We start from the raw sequence: 22,730 nt of genomic DNA, 5'->3' as shown, positions 1-22,730 counted from the left end.
GTCTCAACTAATTATAATAACAACTCTCATTACTGAGCAGTTTATACAAGTACTCTACTAGGAGCTTTGTATGTATTGGCTCATTGAATCCTCAAAATGATCCTAAGATAAATTCTAATATTGAGGCTTAGAGAAGAAAAATAACATGGCCAAGGTCACATCATTAAAACATGGCAGAGCTGGCTGGGCTTTGGGCTCATTTTTGTCTAATTTGAAAGTTCGTGCTCTTAGCTAATGCCACCCTAGTCTGAAATCCTGGACCTTGTTTGCAGAAAATCATCTTGTGCATTCACCACAATCTCCTTGTTTATCCTCCTTCATAGTGCTTACAGCCAGCCTCTCTTTCCCCCTGCTTTCTCTACGGGGTAAGGCAGCCAGGATCTCTGATTCACAGGCCCTGGAAGCCATCCAGTAGACTCACCATAGAGGAACAATAATCTGGGCAAAGTCACATTTGTAACTTTATCTTTTCAAAACAAATAATTTCATAAAATATGGAAATGGGTTGAGTAGCACTTGCAGTTTCTTTCCAAACATCAGGCTAAAAAGAGATACCTGTGTCACGTGAGGATAGATGCCATCTCTAGACTGGACTTTGTCCTTGACTGACACAAGGGCAAACCCGAGCTCATAAACTGCTTCTCCATCTCCATGAGTTGTCAGGACAAAGGTAAGAACTCTGCTTCTCAACTTTTTTTTTTTTTTTAAAGGACAGAAATGTAATTCTTGAAAGGACAAGTGATTCTTAGTGGGAAAAAAATTTTATTTGGATTTATATGTATGTGTATGTTTCTGTATTTATGGAACTAACACACAGAATATTCTGAAATGAAAGGAAACATAAATTATAAGACTGAATTATTGTTAGGCGATCAAGTGCCACAATTTCTGAAATTATCTTGTGACTACTTTAGTGAAAAAAATTGATGAAGCAGGCCAGGCGTGGTGGCTCATGCCAGTAATCCCAGCACTTTGGGAGGCTGACGCGGACAGATCACTTGAAGTCAGGAGCAGCCTGGCCAATATGATGAAACCCTGTCCCTACTAAAAATACAAAACTTAGTTGGGTGTGGTGCCGCACACCTGCAATTCCAGCTTCTCAGAAGGCTGAGGCAGGAGAATAACTTGAACCCAGGAGGCAGAGGTTGCAGTGAGCTGAGATATTGCACCACTGCACTCCAGCCTGGGTGACAGACTGAGACTCCATCTCAAAGAAATGAAAAATGATGAAGCAAATACAAAATGTTAATATTATTAGATTTGTGAGATGATTTGTTACTAACAAAATTTTTAAATGTCTAAAACAAATAGCATGATTGAACAAAAGATAGATTTCTTTTAAAGGACATAAATAATTTGTTTAGCTAGAATTCCAAGATAAATCAGAGGGATGGTAACCTGGATGCAATTCAGTGGTGTCTTGACAATCATTTTCCACCTTAGATTAGCCCTGACCACAGATGATCCTTCATTTGACCATTAATTTTACTGAGCTTTAAAAATAGGTTCAGTTTATCCTTGCCAGTTAAACTCACAAATCCAGGCACATATTTAAAGGAAAGTTTAGTTCAACCTTAAAGACCAGGAAAACATTTCATTGTTTTATGGAGAAAGCTGGTTTGTTCCCTCCAAGTGGGAAGCCAGCCCTTTAAATAATAAAGTGGCATGCCTGCTTAACCTTGAAAAAGGTCAAGCTACTGGTGATGAAGCCCAGGCTTCAAAGGAAGAACCAGATGTCAGAATGGGAATGAAAGACTCATGTTATCCAGTGCTGATGAAGGGTTGGGGAAACTGGAACATGTGTGCCCCTTTTGCGGGAGTGTAAATTGGTACAACCTTCCTGGAGGAAAATTTAGCAACATGTAGAAGAGATTTTGAAAAATGTCTTTGACTTAGAAATCCCACTCCTAGGAATTTACCCTAAGCAAACAGTTGGATCAATGTGCTAAGATGAATAAACAAGATGTTAATTGCCACACAGTTTAGAACACTGATAAATCTGAAGTGACTTGAACATTTAGCAATAGGAATTTGGTTAAATAATTATGCATATCTACACAGTGAAAACCATGAAGCCATTAACTAGGATAATAGGGATCTATACTTATAGATATGGAAAGATAGATGCTTCTATTTTGCTAAGTGGGAAAAAAAGTTGTGTGTCCTCTGATTCTATTTGTTAAGGGTTGGGGAGGAGTGTGGGGGAGAGAGAGAAAGAGACAGTGTGTTTGTGTGTGTCCTTCACCAAAGATTTCTCAGAGGTTGAAATATGCAGGCCATTTCCATTTTTTGAGGCTTTTAGCATATATATATATATACACACACACACACATATATATATGTCATTTGCCTATGACATATGCACCTCACAGAACTTTAAGTCACACACATATATACACACACACATATATATACATACATATATATATGAGAAATGACAAAAGCGGGTTTAAAACATGTTTAGTCTATTATAACTATTTACATTTAAGAAATTAATGCTTTTTATCATCAATAAACATTCTATATAACTAATAGGATTTATGGGTACATTTTTATTTGCAGTGTGCTATAGGCTGTGTGGTCCTCTAACAGACCACAAGTTTAAAGTGGTATGATGACATTTTTCCCCTACCAACCTAACCTAATCAGAGTACTTTTTTTTCTTTTTTAGACGGAGTCTCTTTTTGTCACCCAGACTGGAGTGCAATGGTGCAATCTCAGCTCACTGCAACCTCCGACCCTGGGATTTAAGTGATTCTCCTGTCTCAGGCTCCTGAGTAGCTGGGATTACAGGTACATACCACTATGCCAAGTTAATTTTTGTAGCTTTAGTAGAGACGGGGTTTCACCATGTTGACCAGGCTGGTCTCAAACTCCTGACCTTGTGATTAGCCCACCTTGGCCTCCCAAAGTGCTGGGATTACAGGCGTGAGCCACGGTGCCCGGCCTCATTCGGAGCATTTCCGTACCTGGTTGTATACTCCTTTAGATATAATATCAAAAATCAAAATTTTAGCCCCTTTGGGAATGTGTGCCTGGCCTCATGTGGTCCTCCTGACACTCTTGTAATGGACTCAACCTTTATCCCAAGCTGGAGTCATTCAGCACAATGGCATAGTCCATTCCATCCAGCCCTCACGCTTCCCTCATTCCTGCTTTCTCAGACTATACCCTGACTCTCTAGTGTTACAGCTCCCAAAACATATCTGGATGCTCCTCAGGGCATTGCAACCCAGAAGCTTTTACACTGGAGAGTCCAGCCTCTATCAACCCCATGTGAGAAGTTGCCTGTTGCAGTACAGTAAGGGCCCAACGCCATGCCATGGTGGTATTGCTTCTCTGTGGCAGCTTATTGTATGGACAGCCAAGGTTCTGGAAATAGTGACTTGAGAGAGATGGCATGACAACAGTATCAATAATGGGGAACAACCACAGTGCTAGGGGTAGTCAATAAATAGAACATGACTGTTGCCTGTGTCCAGGAAACTCCAGGCACAGACAGGCCACAGCTGCACTAATGTGGCATTGAGCTCCGAACTAACAGCAGAAGTCATGTCAACATTTCTGTGTGACTGGGAGACCAGAGCCTTTCCCAGATGCCACATTTGGATTCTTGAGCAGGCTACGCTTCAGCAATCACAGCAAGGCAGGGACAGATCCCTCACAGAGATTCCAGGAGTAGTACCAGCTGAGCCAACCTAATGATACCCCTTGTTTTGCCAAATTTCCCTGTAAGCTGCACAGGAGCAGACACTGGGAACTCAGAGTTCTCAAGCAACTGCTATGGGGAAAGAGGAACAAGGGTCACCATCACAGAAGAAGTAACAAATTTATGATATACTAAAGCACCTCTGTAAACTATGTGATCTAAAGGCGGCATCAGGGAGTGGCCACAACAGGCAGACAAGCCTAGCAAGTGGGACCACAAACAGGGCAGATGCTCCAGAGAACATGTTTACTTTTGAACCTTCTGTTCAGTGACATCATTGGTCCATGCAAGGCCCCTCCCTTATTTACTTACAAATTAATCTATTACACAAATTAATTTCCATTTATTTCCATCACCACCTCCATTCTCCTTTCACCACAGGCAATCATTTAAATGTGTTTAGTGTGGCTCTTTTCATTTGTATATGTTTTTCTAAGACATAAGATGTAATGATTTATGTGCATGGATTTTTAACTTACATAAATGGTTATGTTAAACATCTTGTTCTGTTTTCTACTTATTCCACTAAGCATTAGTGTGGTTCTATGCTGCTATGTTCCATATTGCTGTATGTATAACTAACCGATTGTTCCTAATCACTGCTTAATACCCAATTGTGTGCCCCACAATACTTACCCGTCTGCTTTTCCAGCGATGGAAGACACCCACAAATATTGAAATTAACATTTTTATATCTGTCCTTTTATGCACTTGGGTGAGAATATCCATGGGATGTATACCCAGGAGGCATATAGTTGGAACACTGGATATATGCATACTTAATGTACTAAATTCTACAAGATTACTTACCAAGATGGCTGCAACAGTCTATACTTCCATGAGCACTATGCAAAGATTCCTACGTTCCCACATCCCTAGGGCAGAAACCATTTACACAAAGTAGGTCACAATAGGGAACCCTCTCCTTTCAGACTATGGACGTTTTGTAATTAGCTCCAAGGCTCACTGCCTGAGCTCACAGCACCTGAGGAAACCCTAGGAGTTAGTACTGAGAATGTCCTTTGCCAGGACTCCCTAGAAGGATGAATCGATGTGCTCCACTGCTAGTCAGTTATTCCACAAATATTTATTGGGTGCCTATTAAATGCAAAACTCTGTGTTAACAGAGAAAAATCTCCTATGATCTGTGCCTTCTTTGTATTTAGAAATTAGTGGGGAATAAAGACATTAAGTCAAAATCTTACAAATAACCAGAAGCGTGCAATGGTGTATGAGCAAGAATTTCAGGATGCCATGGGGAGCCTTACTTAAGAATGAGGGTACCACGAGGCCAGGGCATTTTGTTTGCTTTGTTTAATACTGTACTCCAACTTCTAGAAGAGTACCCGACACATAGTAGGACCTCTTAAAATGTCTTCTCATTGAATGACTAAAAGAATAGAAGGTCAGTGTTCAAGGAAGGGCTCTCCAAGACATGATGTTTGAACCAGGACCTGGAAAATGAGCAAGGACTAGTCAGGACAAGGTGGTGGTGGTGGTGGTCTCAGAGGCACTCTCGGGTAAGGAGTTGGGGTTGGGTATATAACGAGAGCAACAGCTAACCCCATCTGTGGAAATACTCTCAAATGCCACCAAAGCACATGTGCCCCAGAATGCCGACCCCTTTTCTCAACAAAGCTGTTGGGACCAAGTTCAGTCCTGAGAAGCAGGGTCATAGACAAGAAACTCTGCAGCCACAGTGCAGAAGATGATGTTCCTACAGAATCAACTGGCAATGTTTTTTCAACACTGGGGAAAAAAGAACAAGTCTGGATTTACAAGGACCTGAATTTGAGTCCTCCTATTTTGTCTTAGCTGCTAAGCAAATGTGTAAAAGTTATTTAACTTCCTTTAGTCTCCTCATGGTAAAAAAAATGGGGATGATAATACCAACTATATAGGGGTTTTGAGAAAATTTAATAAGATAGATTATATTATAGATAAGGTATATTACACAATAATATAAAATATATTCTAATGATAATTGCTAACTATCACTGAACATTTATTTGCTAAGCCCTTTCCTTGAATTCTCTATTGTATCTCTAACACCTCATAGGGTTGCCGTGGGCACATGAGCACTTAGAACAGTGCCTAGCACAAAAAGTGCTCAAAAATTGTTAGCTATGATCCCGCAAGTGTCCGCATTTTACAGATGAGGAAACTGGGGCTTAGAGAAGTTAGGTAACTTGCCCAAATTCACATGCCTAATAAGTGGCAGAAACAGGAGCAAACACAATCTCAGCCTCCACCTTCTATGGCCAGAGTAGTGCAGGCACACAGCAGCCCTCAAAGCATGTCAGCCTCTCCTCCCATCGATGACTCTTCCCACCAACACCCCATCCCATCTACCTTCCTCCCTTGAGGAGTAGTTAGCAATGAGAAGCTCTATAAAGGCCTTCAAGTGTGGATAGAATTGTTAGAGAAGAAGGCATCTAAGTGTTCCTCTGTACACACACACACACACACACACACACACACACACACACACGAGGAGACAGCAAGAAGGAGAAAGAACCTATAGACATTTCTGTCAGATGTGGAGGGCAGGTCGTAATTATTGTAACTGGTCCTAAACAGACACAACAGAATGCATCCAGGTTACCGCTGGGCACTCTGAACCTTAGAGTGGATTTCATAAGCTTTGTTTAAAGTTCGAGGTAATTTAAATGAAAAGATACTTGAGTCACTCCTCACTTTCCCTTGAAGAAACAGGAAAACTCCACTATGGTGTCTGACAGTTGCTACCTATTTACTTTGAAATCAGACAGAATCTAGGTTGCTGAATTATGGGTAGTCACTGGAATGTTATTTTAAACAAAATAAACCCCGGGAATAAAGAAGCTCAAGAATTCTGGGGAGAGGATAAATCACTTGAAATATACATGAAACATTTTTTTCTTCTTCACTCTTTGTGCAATTTATTTCCCAAGGAAGATTTCATTCAGATAGAGTAATCTGCTTCCTGAGAGAGTCCAGGAATTCTCTTGGGGTCTCTTGAGGATCTGGTGGAAGGTAGAGTGATTAAGTAACTCAGCCCAGACGAAGAGCCAAAAGTTCTCTATCCACTTTTCCCAGGCTCCCCTTCCTGTCTCTCCCCTCCCTGCAGCTCTTTGAATTTTTAACCCTAGGATTCTCTTGTAGCACATGGATTTTCAGGGAGTATACTAACCAGAGATGGAAAGGATTTATTTTACTAGATAGTCTAAATATCTTGGGCTTTCAGCCAGGCACAGAAGGTCTGACAGAGTGGAAACATGCAGACCCAGGGACAAAAATGAAATCCTCAGACACAATATGGAGTGATTCCTGACCAGATTTATGGAGATGCCATCCGTGCTCTCAGAAAAGGACTATAGGTTTGAATCTCTAAAGAAGACTCATGCTAAAGGGAAATTGCCAAGGATACACATATGGAATGAAAGAAAAGAAAATGGAGGAAAATAATGGAGATGATTTAGATTGAGTATAGTTCATATTTATGAGACACTAGGAAGGACTGAGAGAATTGCATGGGGAGTTATGAAAATAAATCTAAAATAAGATTAAATAAATATGAAAGGAAGTACAGAATCTAAGGAGTTTGCATTTTATCATGAATAAAGCTATATTTCCAGCTAGCGACTGTTTTATAGAACAACTTACAAAATTAATCATTTCCATCTCTGCTTAGGACACTCCCTTTTCTCCTGAATTGCAGCTCCACCAACAATGAAAGGTGTGTGTGAGTGTGTGTATGTGTGTGCTGAATTACTATCTAGATAAGTGTGTGCTACGTGTCATATCGATTTTCTGGTAATTCAACCCTAATTCCTAGCAAAACATCCTGGGAAATTCCAGACCTATGAATGCCTCTCTGGAAGGTCACAATCAAGATCTGTTGAAATCCAACTGTATTTCAAACACTTCCTGGATTCTTTATAAAATCAAGAAACAGAGCTTCTGCACTGCTTTTCCTAATCTTTGAGCAAGTACGTTTCCTTAAAGTGCTCGTATTTTAAGAATTTGACCTAATCTTCTTCAAAATACTTCAGTAGGAAATGTGGCAAGTGCCACTGCTACAATTCTCCGGAGGTTAAAGAGAATGCACTCAATCAGTTAGTGGTGAAAGTGAACATAAATCCCAAATTCACAACCCACAGTTTAGTGAGGAGTCCATCACATGTGATCATTTACTTGCCTCTAGAAATCAGAAATAAACTGATTTTGCTTCAGTTAATTTTGCAAAAAGTTTACTTCGCTTAACTTTCAAAACTATTTTCTTTGACAAAAATGACAGGGCACTATACTTGCATTTTTTTTTTTTCCACACAGCACCAAATTATTTAGGCAATTCAGCAAAGAAAAACGATAATCGAATTCAGCTGGCATTAAATAAGTAAACACAAGCTAAATTTCGGTTAGCTGCAACCAGTTTTTCTTTCACCTGAGTACTCTCCTTTGCCCCATGTCTACAACGGTGTTTTCTTTTTGTTCATTTAGGCTACAGTTAATGAATATTAATAATAGTACTAATACTATTGCTAAAAGGTAACAGTAGTATGAGCATGAGCCCATTTAGACTCTTTGCTTATAGAAATTGGTGTTATTCATGGATACAGGGAAGGGAATATCACACATCGGGGCCTGTCAGGGGGTGGGGGGCTAGGGGAGGGATAGCATTAGGAGAAATACCTAATGTAGGTGATGAGTTGATGGGTGCAGCAAACCACCATGGTACGTGTATACCTATGTAACAAACCTGCACGTTCTGCACATGTATCCCAGAACTTAAATTTAAAGGTAAAAAAAAAGAAATTGGTGTTATTATCATTCCCACTTTACAGATGAGGAAACAGGCTTAGAGTATGTTAAGTAAATCGTGCAATGTCACAACACTGCTAATAAAAATGGAAGAGCAGAGTCCAAAATTCAAATCTTTATGGTAAGCTCAAAAGCTGACCTCTTGCAAACTCTTCCCTCTAAGTAAACTGTTCATTGAACTATGACCCCTCTCATGCTAATCTACATTTCAGTAAGGACTTTGTAAGAGTGTAAACTCCATGAGGGTAGAAACTTGGTCTATGTTGTTCAGAACGGCATCCCTGTGCCTAGGAGGTAGTAGGTGTCCCATAATCAGGGCCGACTTTGTGGGTCTGTGAGCAGCATGGTGACAAGGGGCCTCCAGTCAGAAGGGCTTCCCACTTGGATTCAGTGCTCTGCATTGCTGTCTTCAGATTCTTAAAATTTTATCTTTGAATTGTCTGTAGATGAAGTCTGATGGGACTATGGAGCACAGGTGGGCACCCGGAGTCTCTGCTCACGTGGGGCCCCACCTCCTACCTCTTCAGTGCCCATCACCACCTGGGCTCTTGGCTGCTTACCCCCCACCCATGGTGCCCTGGGTGGCAAGCAGGTCTTGTGGGGAGGGGACAGGACTCTGACTCTGGCCAGAGTCTGGGTGTGGGAGAGGGAAGGGCTGAGGTTGGGTGTGTGTTCCCTGTGGTATCTCAGGGAGGGAGTGGTGGCCACAGACCCACCCTGGATTGACAGCTCCACAGTGCACTCAGTGGGTGGTTCAGGAAGTGCAAGCCTCTCACCCATGCTGGAGCCAGGTGCCAAGTGTATTCTGGTTCGGAAGTTGCATGCCTTGGAGGACTAACCTGTCCCTAGCCAGGGCAGGACATATCAGGCATGGTAAAATTTTAATATTTTGTAGTTAGAAAGAATGAGTAAGCCCTAATATTTGATAACACAACAGGGTGGTTACAATTAATAATAATTTAATTGTACATTTAAAAATAACTAAAAGAGCATAATTGGATTGTTTCTAACACAAAGGATAAATGCTTGAGGGTATGGAGACCCCATTTCCCATGACGTGATGATTACACATTACATGCCTGTAGCGAAGTATCTCATGTATCCCATAAAAATATACATCTACTATGTACCCATAATGTTTTTTATTTTTAAAAGTTTAACATTTCAGTACCAAAACAGAATTTTTTCATGCTTTTTGGATGGGGAGGACACATATTTTCATTTTGCAAAGGACTCCACATATTATGTAGCTGATCTTGTCAATAATTATGTATTAGATTAATAATTCGGACTCTTGGAGATCAAAACTTGTAGGTCCCAATGTAAAAAGGCACTAAGATCCAAGGCACTCGGATCCAGAATCTTGGGCTGGAAAGTGTGCCTTTAGATGATATTCAAGGAAAAATGTATAAGAATGTATTATACACCCAAGAACTTCTTAACAATCAGCACTAGAATGGGCCACCTAGGGACATCTAGGTGAAATCTCCCACATGAGAACTGTGACATCAATAGACAAAGCTGGCCATTTTTTTGCTTAGCCAATCAAGTTTTTAAAAGAATCAGTCTGGTTGCTTTGATATGGATGTGCCAGTTTTAGCCGGGCCCACTTCCTAGAGCTCCCTCTTGTCTCGCTTTTGGCAGCTCTCCCATTGGCTCACACTTACACGTGTGAAAACTGGCCCCTGAACTATTTGTGTTTTACTCCTGTTCTGAGCATCACATGTGGGACAATCGGTCATCTCCCTTTCAGGGTTCTATGAATATGGTAACAAAGAGCATTCATAAGTACCATAGCACCATGACGTCTCTGAGAGGAATAATTATTATGAGGTGTGATTTTTTTTACGTTCCTCTCTCCCCTACTGGACTGTAGACTTTTTTTTAATGGCACATATATTAGTCATGGCAGTCTAACTGCTAAAACAATTAAGTCTAAAATCTCAGTGGCTTAGCCCAATAAAGATGTGTGTGTGTGTGTGTTTTCACACATGTCATAGTCCAGTGGGAGTCAGTAAGGAGTCATTTACTCCACACAGTCATTCAGGGTTCCGGGGTTCTAGGATCTTCCATTGGGTGATTTCCTCATCCCTGAGGACCTTGGAATCCTCTACTAGGTTCATCAGCATTTGGCTGGCAGATGAGGAAAAAGAGAGCCCACAGAGGACTGTGAGAGAGATGTCGATAAGTCAAGACTGGAAACGACAGACATCATTTCTACCTCTGCTCCACTGACTCTGCCATATTACCCAATATAATTGCAGGGGAGGTTGCCAGCCCTCATAAACTTTACCTTCCAGTGAAGTCCTTACTGAAATTCAGGTTGGCACAGAACTTAGGGAATGTCAGCTAAGGGTATGCTTTTGATCCTACTACCTAATGTGAACTCTGCTCTACCTTAAGTGTGAATCCTGCTCTGCAACTTTACTAGCCATGTATCCTTGGCCAACTTAACCTTCTCTTAGCCTGTTTCCATCTAGTTGTGTGCCTGGAAAGAACAGGAAACACAATTTGGTACTGCATTGATATTGTCTCTGTTGCATCAAAGATCATATGTTATTTTCTTTGTATATGTAATGGCTGGCACCTAGGAAGTATTCAATAAATATTTGACATGTGAATAAAATAAATGAGGTAGGTAATTGAGATGGGCTCAATTCTTGTAGCAAAAGGAAAGTTGTAATCTGGGTAGATTTAAAATGAGAGAAGGAATCTTATTTGGGGAAAATGAGAATTCAAGGAGTTGACTAGAATTATTGATTCGTGTTTGTTCTCTTATTCAGTGACTAAGTGGATAAAGTGTGGGCAAAGTCAGTCTTTTCTACCTCATTTACTTTTTATCTTTCAGTGAATTTCTTCTTTCCCTATTGGATTCCTTTCTGCTTATATTTGTCCATCTTCTAAAGAATGTGCCGAACGTTTTCCACATTCTGATTTTGCTTTTGCTGTGGTGTCATCAATTGCCTTAAAAAACACTTTCACCCTGTAAGTCATTAGGGGCTTAACAGAGTGTAATGAACTTTAGTTTGGCTTTAGAACAAAACAAAGGCCACACAGACATAACTTCAATGACATATCTTCCATAAAACAAGTGGTCCCCTAAACAGGGAGAATACAAATGCCATACCTATTATTATAGTAGTAGATATTCATCTCCATTCGAAAACTTTAGTGTGCCAGAATTATTCCCTTGGCATTTCCTTATTTCCTTTAAGTTAACTTTATTTTATTTAGGCTCCCGTTTTGCCCGGCTAGTGGAAAGAGCCTGAATCTGCTTGCAAGATAAGACCAGAAAGCAAGAGAATTCTTGGGACCCAGAACCAGGAGAAAAATCTCTAATCTCTAGTTTGTCCCAGTTCCTCCTGAGTTTCTTGTTGCCCAAAAATAAGTCCAGAGGCTCTGGGCTTCCCTGCCATGCCTGTGGGTAAGGTGTCTTTGCCCGCACTCAGTACTTCAGTGGTGTAGCCTCCCAAAGACACTACCTGGTCATCCCGTCTGAGGTCTTGCCCTACACAGAGGGGTTCAGGGAGCCAAGGTTGGGTGTTATTGTTGGTAAAGAGTACAATCAATGACTACTAGTAAGGTTTGGTGCTGCTGCCTTGATCTGTGCTATGATGCCATCAGTTTTATGCAGGTTGTTTTTGCAACATCATTGTGAATGTCAACACAGTGACTATCTATAGGAAGACCTCAGCTAAATTAATCTTTTTGAGGGATACTTTAGGAAGACAAATTCAATAGCACCAAATTTAAGTTCACACCATGGTGAGAAGGAGTCTGGGTAAAAGCTATATAATGTTAAAGCAGGGAAATCCAATGTTGATTAGAATGCGGTAAGCACAAGCCCAGAATACAACAATAAGCCTAAAGAACATTGAACCCAACACCCTGGTAGATCCCTCCAGTTCAATACTCCCCCTTGCTTTTCTACTTGCTTTTGTGCTCTATTTCTTTAACCTGTCATAATTATATTTACATAGTTATGTTACATTATTGTTAGCTAATCTAATTATAGTTGTGAGAGCTCTAAACGTGGAGGTAATAGGAACAGATTTCAGAAATTCAGCCCTTACTTCAGCCAGAAAATACATGTGACCAATTCATAAAGAGTTAAACTTGCATTTCTCAATGATGCTGGAGTTTAATATTTACCACATGTTGTGTAAAAGTCCAACTAAGAAATTAGATTTCACACCCTAGATCACTTGGTAATAGTAATAACAGCAGCACCTTATCCATGTAGAAAGCAACTACACACCCGCCAGTTTGATCATCATCACAGCTCAGTGTAATGGAGATAAAATGGATTATTATTGGTCACATTTTGCAGAAGAGAACAATTTCCAATTTTGAGAAATTATGTGATTTACTGAAAGTCACATATTTAAGTGGCAGAAATGCAATCATAACCCAGGCCATTGTCTAAAAGCCTTTAATCCTCCCTCTTCTCTGTTTATGCATCTTGACTCTATTAAATTATATTGTTTTATTTTCCCATTTGCTCAAGAACAACATCTTAGATGAACATCTGGATATAATATCCTTTCCATAAACTTCAGAATTCGTTCACTTAAATGAAGGAGTTTTGTCAATAGTTAACCCCTTGGACTGCCTCTCAGGAATGAAAAGGCGGGACAGTAAAGGTTTCGAAGGGATGATTTTTAGTAGCCAGGGAATAGGAGTTAACTTTATGTCGTTCTGCAAAATGAATCATTTGCAGTCAAGATAAACCACTGGAGCAACCTTTACCTGTCCAGAAGGAGGATTCTGTCACTTAGGTTGCATATTTTTGTCATAATCCTGACTAGCCATCAACAGAATGGAGAAGACCCAGGAAGTCAAGGATCCCAATATATTTGCAAGGCTAGGCAAAGACCTAGAGTGTGAATATAGGATGGAGGCCAAGGAAATATCAGTCCTCTGATGGAGGAGGAGGGCAGAAGGGCAATGCATGAACTCAAAGGGAGGTCTAAAAACAGGCTGTGTTCATGGAGATTGGACAACTGCCTAACAAGATTAAGTGGCACAACAGAAAAATAGCTCAAGTCAAGATCTTTGTCTTGAGCTCCTTATACAGTATTAGGGAAGACATGACATAGCTAGTAGGTGTTGTAGCCAGGATTGCAGTCTCAGCAATCTGGCTCCAGAGTCCCCAGGCACTTAACAGTTCAAGGCATAATTGGTAAGGGCCTTAGTTGAGGAGCCAACTGAGTAGTTGATGGGAGTAGAGGAAGGGAGGGAGACAGACAGAAATCATTTTGCTGGGAGGGAATAAGGAAAGCTTCTGGGAATGACAAAGGCTTCACAGAAAGATATATTTAAACTAGGCTTGAAGATTGATAACGTTTTTGATATATGGAGACTAGAATGTGAATGATGGGGGAAAACCCCACCCAAAATGGTTAAGGCAAAATGGAAATATTTTGGCTTATATGCCTGCACAATCTAGTGGGAGTAGCTCTGACTTTGAGCTGAGCTTGATCAGGGCTGTCCAACTGCATCTTCAGGACTTGGTTTCTCACTCTCTCAGATCTGCTTTTGGCCATGCTGGTACCTTCTTTGGCCCATCCTCTCCTCTTAGCATCAAGATGGGTGCCGCAATCCAATGGATGGGTGGACATCTCCAGGACTGCATTCTTAACCATTGCAACAGCCTTCCTCCTGTGCAAAGAAGCTTAGACTATATCCTGAGATGAGATTTGTGTGGAAATAATAAAGCAATTGCCTGTATGTTTCTGTATCTCAATATGAGAATGTTTATATTCAGTAGTCTAAATTCACCTTGATATTTGCCCCCAGCCTCCAGTTACTATGGCCTCTATGGATATATGGATTGGTAGGAACTGAACCTTTTTGATCAGGCATCAATCTACAAATGGCTCATCAACCACAAATATTTCCAACAACCCCTGTCCCAAGAGAAAACACATTTAGAGCCATTAAATGGGAAACCAAGGATCTGTCAGTGAACTCTGGGAGTGCTCTGTTTACAAGGAAAATGAACTAATCTGAACCCGTAATAAATTACAGGCAAAATAATAGAGCCAGTTTCTTGAGAATTTAGATTTGATGAATTACAAAAGGAAGGAAGAATTCTGGAACTAGTTTCAGAATTCTTGGAATTATTTTATATATACTGCTTACTTAGTAAAGCCAAATTAGTCAACCTTGAGGTTCTTCGAGGCCCTAATTGTTTCTCTCCAGTTGTGTATTAGATTTTGTTTCATCTACAGGGAGAAGCACCAATCTACCAACACTTACTTATTCTACAAATAAGGAGCCACATAAATGTGCAAGGACACTGCCAAGTGCTGAAAACAGTCCCTGCCCTCTAGTGAGAATAAACAAAGGAGGAAAGAATAACTACTCACTATGGAACCATGGTAAACAGTAGCTTCAGACGCTTAATTCAGAATTTCAGAACATGCCTTTCTTCTTATTGTAATTAGAGCCTGTCATCTGGCACTATATGGTGAGTTCCTTTAAATGATGACCAAACAGAATCTAGGATCCAATTCCTGAACAAACTGGTATTTTTCTAAATCTAACAATTAGAATCAGAATTCATCTGTAATCCTGGCTGTTTCAGGATTTCTGCCACCATTTTGTCCATGAAGAGTTTCAGGGACAGTAATGACTGAGAATACTGGCTCTGGGCTCTGGAGGCCTGGATTTGATTCCCAGCTCCACAACTTACCAGTTGTATAAACGTAACAGGTATCTTACCTCACTGAGTCTCAGTTTATCCAAAATGGAGATTGTGACAGTACCCAATGTATTGGCTATTGTGTGAGGGTTATTAATTAATATGGAAGGAATCTGAATATGCCATCTCAGAATCTGCCACTTTGGCATAAAGATTATTTTGAGCTGAAGGCAATCAAGAAACAGTAGATGAAAGAAAAAGTTCTCTATGTTCCCCCATTTTTCTAAAATTGGGGAATAAATTTCCCTTTATGAAGTTGTCCTCCTCTCCCTCTCTCATACCAGGAAAGGCAGAACAACTTTTAATCACCAGATGACTCTAGACTTCTACCTGTTCTGAGACATGGGAGAGGGATCTGCATAACCAACCTTGCTAAGACAACCTGTCTTTCATTAGCTTCCCCCACACATTTACCTTCCCCATATTTACTACCCAGAGAAGCACAAACCCCTTTTCCTTCTTTCTGGTTACGTCTCCACAATTTATCTCTCTTTTACAAAATGATATTAATATATAAGCTTCCAGGTTTGACTGCCTCTTTGGAGTTTTCACCTCATTTCTGTAAGGCCCCCTAAATGCATATGAAATAAACCTTTTTCTCCTGTTAATTTGTCAGTTTATTTTCAAGGGTCACAGCCACTGAACCTGAAAGTAGAGGAAAAAGCTTTTTTTATCCTCCCTGACAAGTATCACATATTCAAAAATCTTTACTTATATCTTTGCATAGTACCTGGTCAATCAATGTTGGTGGTTCCTTCATGCTCAAGAAATACAGAATGTTGGAAGGTACAAACATTATCCTAGATTCACTTCTGGTGGATGTTATTTTTCCCAAAGGTGGCTTCTAAATTATCTCTGTCTATAAAGCAAATTATTATCATCTTTTTCATAATATTATTCATATTTAACATTTATTGGGAGTTTAGTGTTTGCCAAGTCACTAGTGTAAAGTAGACACTATTACTATGCCTATTTTACAGATGAAGAAACCAAGATTCAGCAATGTAAAATAACTTCCCCAAGATTACAGAGCTTGAGTAGTTAACTGTTACGTTATACTGCCTGCCCAGTGATAGAGTTGAAGATGGATATAGAAGAAATGATAAGAAAGGAAGTGAAGGAAAATAATTCATAGAAATGGTATCTTGTTGAATGATACCTTACATATAACAGATATTTAAATACTGGTTGAATAAATGATTGACATAAAATAAAATGGAATGAACAGCCAAGGAGGCCAGTCCTTCCCCTGGCCACACGTCTTCAGCCATTTCAATATTATCAGAAAGAGCCAACCTTTCATCTCACCCAGAACTCTGCAAATATTGATTTCCCATCCTTTTAACTTGAAGGCATCTCCTATCAAGGAATTGCATGAAATTGCTCTGTGTCGTTATGTTTTATGCTTTTCTCTTCCTCCCCTCAAACGCCCCTTTATAATATATATGATAGACCAGCTGGCTGTATAGATGAAAATCATTTTCTGTGCCACAGTTAATGCAACTCTGTGGCTTTGTTCTGTAAGCTAGGCTGGATGGAGTGTGTGTGCAGAGAAATCTCTTGAAACACAATGTGGTCGCTTTTGCAACCATTTTGCCCCAAAGCACATTTATAAGCAAGTGAATTCCACTTTGTTCCTTTCAAATTCTTGTTTCCGTGAGCCAAGCACAAAACTCCGGAAGACTCGATCATTTTAAAGTTATTTGAATATCATTTGCTGATACTGTGCACGAATTTTCCTGGGCTAAATAGTTCAGGTTCATTCGGATTAAGGACTTTCATTAGCAGTTAAGTAAAGCCTTTTCTGCCTTTGACCCTATAATTAAGAGTCTGTGACTCTGGACTGGCATCTGAGAAAGCTTTACAAATGTTAATAGAGAGCCCCAGAATTACTCTCAGTTCTCTGGAGAGTGATGTCAGACAAGATACTTTTTTGTTTATGGTCCACAGACTTGAGTCAGATCCCCCTTAGACTACAATTTGGCAAAATAAATTCTGTTAGAAACAATTGCAGTTTTTGATAGCGGAGGTAGAGAGGTCATCCCAAGAGGTAATATGGTCACTCCTGCATGTCTTTGGAGTGGGGAAGGGGGAATCAAGTGGGCAGTATCATTGTTAGAGCTGAGCAACCAGGTCCCTTGCCTTGAGCCCCAACTTGGCTTTGCTCTGGCTAATCTCCTCTCCACAGGGTGAAAAGTACATAGAGCCAGAAAGATTTGTCCACCCTAAGGTCGACCCCCCACCCCCAGACCATCCTTGCCAAATGGCCTGTAGTGAGTGCCAGGTCCTGCTTGGCCCTCCTAGGGTCTTTCCTCCCAAGGGCAGCCATTGCCATATATGGACCCCTAGAGCCAAGAGGTGGTCAATGGGTGGCTTTTGGGCAGGCAGGAACTAGGACAGAGCTTGGACTTGGTGGCTGGACGTCTTCATGCATGCTCACAAACCCCTGATGTAAAGGTTAGAGCCATCAGTGCAAAGAGAATAAGGATAAGACACAGGCCCGACCTTTTCATTTGTATTTTTATCTGGGGCTCTGCAAATGCAGAAACAGACCTGCAGGGAGAAAAGGGAGTAAGCTAGTTGGATCACCTCAAATTTGAAAGCTAATTTGATTTTGTTAGTACACCAGAACATGCCAGTTCTCTGATGACTGGGCTTATGCAGGTCCACATCTCTAGAATGTGGTACCCAAACAAAAATCTAGTTCATTCACAGTGAGAACCAAAGCTACCAAGCTGATTGGGATGTTCATGTCAGCTGATCAAATACCTGCTCCCTATAGAAACTGTATATGGAAAGCCAGATTACAACATGAAGTTTTCCTAACAAATATAGATTAGGGGCAAGTAGAGTTAAAAACAAGATCCATGCATCAGATTGATATGCTGAGGTATCAATCTCCAGGTTTATTGATACACCTGCCAAGTGGACCCAATGCTTATAATGCCAGCTTATTAACATCTTCTCGTAAGAACAATGCTAAACACTCACAAATTTTTGATCTTTGGATCTTCTGTATACCATTTCCATTTGGTTTATGTATCACAAATTCTATCTTGAAATATATTAATTCCAATAATTAGTCAAACATTTCTTTTTCCATTTATTCAAGATTTGAATACACGTCTAGGATTTGTTTTTCCTACTTGTAAATCATGCCTTTAAAGTAAAAGTTTTAAGAAGAAAATCCTAATCCATGCTCTAATGGACTAAATACCAGTAACAAGTCTGGAAGAAAGTCTAGGAGTCTCCCTTCATTGACCATGAGACGCCTGACAATTTTGTAAATATTTTGAGTATTATTCCCATCCCTAGAGGCATAAAAAACAGGAAAACTGAAACAGGGACTTCAGTTTTTATTAAAATTACTTACCAGCATTTTTCTATTCATATTCTTGGCTTATGATCTAGTGAACTTGCTTTATTATAAATGATGTTTTTTTCCATATCCAGAGTTTGAAAGTAAAAATGCAACAGGGATGGTCTTCTCTAAGCTTGCCATCACCCCATCCCTGCCAATACTTTCATCTTTTATTACCTCTTCTATTTCTCTAGTCACAAAGAATCAGAAAAAGGAGGATTCTGAAGTGGTTCTCATTCTCATAGACAGGAATTAAAAATAAAGTCTAGCAAATAACATTTATCAAGCAATGTCTTCTCATATATCCCCATCTCAAAGTTTAATATGCTCTGATGTGTGTACGTAAGGTCTTAATAGAATCAGAGACGGTTAAATAAAAATCCAGAGAAGACCAGTGTGTGTGTGTGTTTGCACTTGCTTTGATTCCTTTTGTGCTTGGTTCTTCCGTTGTGTGTTTGTGTGTGTGTGTGTGTGTGTGCGCTTTGATTTCCTTTGAGCTTGAGTCTTCTGAGGATTTGCAGTACAGGCTGGAGTGAAACTGCTGGCAGGCATTTGACTTTTCTCAACTAGTGACAAGAAAAAGACAAGAGGAGGACAGAGCCAAAGGGGGTCCAATGGCTAAACATGTGGTGGGTGATTCCAAGTTTTGTGAGTCAAATACTGTATTTCTGAATGAAATCAATTTCTAGGTTGCACAAATGTTCATGGCCTATTTACAAAGAAAATAGAAACCTCAACTGTGATTCTAAAGCTATCACTTAACTTGGTGCCCACATCCACCCAATGGTAAGATTCTATAGCACACAACATCTAAAGATCTCAGAAAACTCTTTCTAGACAATCCCATGCTCAAGCTTGTCTCTTGCCTTTAATTACGTTGCTCTTCCTTCTTGCCATCTCTAAACCTTACTTATGAATCTTGGGCTATGGTGGCGCCTCACATTCTGCTGCTCAGTGGGGTTGGGTAGATGCCAGAGGGAATCAATCTAGAAAAACATGCTGCCAGAAGAGGTGCAGGTAGTGCAGACATCCACCAACCACAGTGCCTGGCAAATTCTGGTCATCAGCCTAGTGAAGTAATTGTGCCTGATAGAAAATGTTTCAACAGCAGCAGGAAACAGAGCCCAGAAAATAATAACAACCATTAACAAGTATTTACAGAAAATATAATCGTACTGCTAAGCTCAGCTATGAATAATATTTATAAAGTCAGAATAATGAAAACATAAAATATGAATTGTTAGAAAATTTTCATATAACTATATTGGAGGATGGGGTAGGAGGTAGACGAGCTAAAATCCTCATTTACTTCAATATCTAAAATTGATAAACAATAGCAGCATATGCATATTATTTAGAACTATGGAGCTGGTGCAAGAATAAAGAGCTGAAACAGTAGAAAATAGCTATCAATGGGCCGGGCGCGGTGGCTCATGCCTGTAATCCCAGCACTTTGGGAGGCCGAGGTGGGCGGATCACAAGGTCAGGAGATCAAGACCATCCTGTCTAACACAGTGAAACCCCGTCTCTACTAAACCCCGTCTCCACCGGGCATGATGGCGGGCGCCTGTAGTCTCAGTTACTCTGGAGGCTGAGGCAGGAGAATGGTGTGAACCCGGGAGGCGGGGCTTGCAGTGAGCCACGATTGCGCCACTGCACTCCTGCCTGGGCGAAAGTGCAAGACTCCGTCTCAAAAACAGAAAAAAAAAAAAGAAAAGAAAAGAAAAGAAAATCGCTATCAGTGGAGAGTGGAAGGGTATGCATGAGAGAACTATAGTTTCATCAATAAGATTACTAGTCCTATTCAACATCTGAAACCATGTGCATGCATTCTTCTGATAAAACAAGTTTTTTAAGTTGAACATTGTCCAGCTCCACAAATCAATACGTTGGGAAGTTAATATTACAAATGTTATATTTCTTGTTTAAAAGCAAAGAACCATAATGTCTTCTATCTTGCATACCTTGCAATTTGGAGTCCTTTATCCCATGCAATCCCAAAACACTGTATCTGGGGCAGCAAATTACCGTGGCCTAGAGTAAATATAAAAGTTTATTCTTAACATTTGTGGGTTTTCTGCACACACAGGCTTCACACACAGGAGGTATTATAATAGTATTATTGATAGTATTGTTGAAGGAGGAAGATGTGTAATAATATCAGAATAATTTGCAGGAAGATTCGAACATTTGTAATAAAAAGCTTAGTTATTAAGAGAAGATACTCCTTAAACTGCCAGCAATCACCATAAATTTATGTTCTAAATGAAGACGAAAATACAAAGTAGCAAAATGTTAAGCAACTCTTGGTTTTTAAAGACAGGTAATAGCCCCCTAAGGGCTTGCACAAATTCCTCTCTCAAATTCATTTGCACTTTTTATCATTTGCACATACTTCATGTAAGTAATAAAAGATTTTTATTTCTCTCTGTGTTTATCCTTTAGTTACACATCAGATGCCTTACCTGAAACGACAAGTACAAGAAGAGGTTTCTCCAAACAAAATCACCGAAGCTCAGAGCCAGAGGGTTCTCTGAAGACAAAGATTTTCAAGTCTTGTTGAAATAGAGCCACATAATGAGCAGGAGGGGCAGCTGCTAACTAGTGCCCCACCCCCGGCCCAGGGTAACCAAATTCCTTGCTGTTCTTGAGGACAGAAATGCCAATAACGCTAAGTTCAGCCAGGTGAACTATGCTGATTGTCAAACCAACAATCTCTGGGTGGGGTTAGAAACTCAGACCTGGGAAGAGCATCAGTAAGCCCTGGGGCTCAAGAGCACTCCTGACCTCCAGACCCATCTCTTTAGCCAATCTAGGGCACTTAGGGCTCAGCTTAAGGCTATTTGTCTTTCATTCCACACTCCCAGGATCCTTCTGGGACAAATGGGAAAAGAAGATAAAGTTCGATGGCTACTAGGGTCAATGGAGTTAAAGGCAATGCTGCCGTTGGAACTGTTGGAAATATCAGAGAACAATTGCAGATCAAGAGTGGCAGTGAGTGTGGAGACATACACTTACACTTATCATAATAGAATAGAAACCAGAGGGTTTGTGTTCAGTTATCAGCTCTACTACTTCCCAACTTAAAACATTTGCCTAGTCACCAACTAGTAAATATCTGCTACATAGTGAAAGCTCCGTAATTGTTGGTTAATGAATATTGAAATCACTTGAGCTTTTCGGGACTCTCTGGCTCCATATTAAAAGTAAGGAGATTGGCCAGGTGCAGTGGCTCATGCCTGTAATCCCAGCACTTTGGAAGGCCGAGGTGGGTGGATCACTTGAGCTCAGGAGTTTGAGACCAGTCTGGGCAACTCAGCGAAACCCCGTCTCCATCAAAATTACAAAAATTACCCAGCACACACCTGTGGTCCCAGCTACTAAGGAGGCTGAGGTGGGAGAATCACTGGAGCCTGGGAAGTCAAGGCTACAGTGAGCCAAGATCCCGCCACTGCACTCTAGCCTGGGTGACACAGTGAGATCCTGTCTCAAAAATTAAAAATGAGTAGATTGGACTATCTGATTGGTAATAAGGATAGGCACTGATACTTATTGAACACTTAATATATGTGGGGGACTGTTGTGAATTAATAAAATGTATTGTCACAAAAAAACATGTTATCTCCTTTTAATATACAAGGAAATCAAAGCACAGAGAGGTTGGGTAACTAGCCCCACATCACACATTTGGTCAGGCAGAACCAGGATTCAAAACTCCAGAATCCATGTGTTTTTCCACTATGTGTTTGTCAACATCCAGCTTATGCTATTATAATTGTAATGTAATGGGGAGCCGAGCAAGAAGACATGAGGCAGATGAGAACAGAGGTAGCCTTTATTGGGCTCCCCGGCGAGGTTCACCGGTCCCCTAGGAGGAGGGCCGAGGAAGTCGCGCTGGGGGCGGGTATCGGGGGCCTTTTATAGGGCGAGGTAGGCGGGGTTTGTAAGTTTCGGTTTCTGAGGAATGACGTGTCCAGGAGCTTGCGCAGGGCGGGGGTTTTTTGGCGGGCGCGGGCTTTTTTCACGCGCTGAGAGTCTTAGCAGGAAGTGAAGGGTGGGGAGTCCTAACAAAGGGCCTGCCATGCCGGGTGATACCGCCATGTTGGGTCTAGATTCCTGCCTAACAAAAATGACTCCCACTTTGTTACCTG

At 40.6% G+C, this 22,730-nt stretch overlaps 1 long non-coding RNA gene across 1 annotated transcript; it reads left to right on the top strand.

Annotated features, from left to right (window-relative positions):
• Positions 1-403: 403 nt before the first annotated feature.
• Positions 404-22,193, top strand: LOC144332959 (uncharacterized). Its single transcript, XR_013401233.1, has 3 exons — positions 404-670; positions 2,672-2,793; positions 21,025-22,193. It is a non-coding gene; the product is annotated as an uncharacterized LOC144332959 (long non-coding RNA).
• The last annotated feature ends 537 nt before the right edge of the window (positions 22,194-22,730 follow it).

Source organism: Macaca mulatta, chromosome 11 (assembly GCF_049350105.2).
Source record: "Macaca mulatta isolate MMU2019108-1 chromosome 11, T2T-MMU8v2.0, whole genome shotgun sequence".
Lineage (NCBI taxonomy): Eukaryota > Metazoa > Chordata > Mammalia > Primates > Cercopithecidae > Macaca > Macaca mulatta.
Note: the sequence above shows the minus strand (reverse complement) of the source record. Positions and strands in the feature narration are given on the sequence as shown.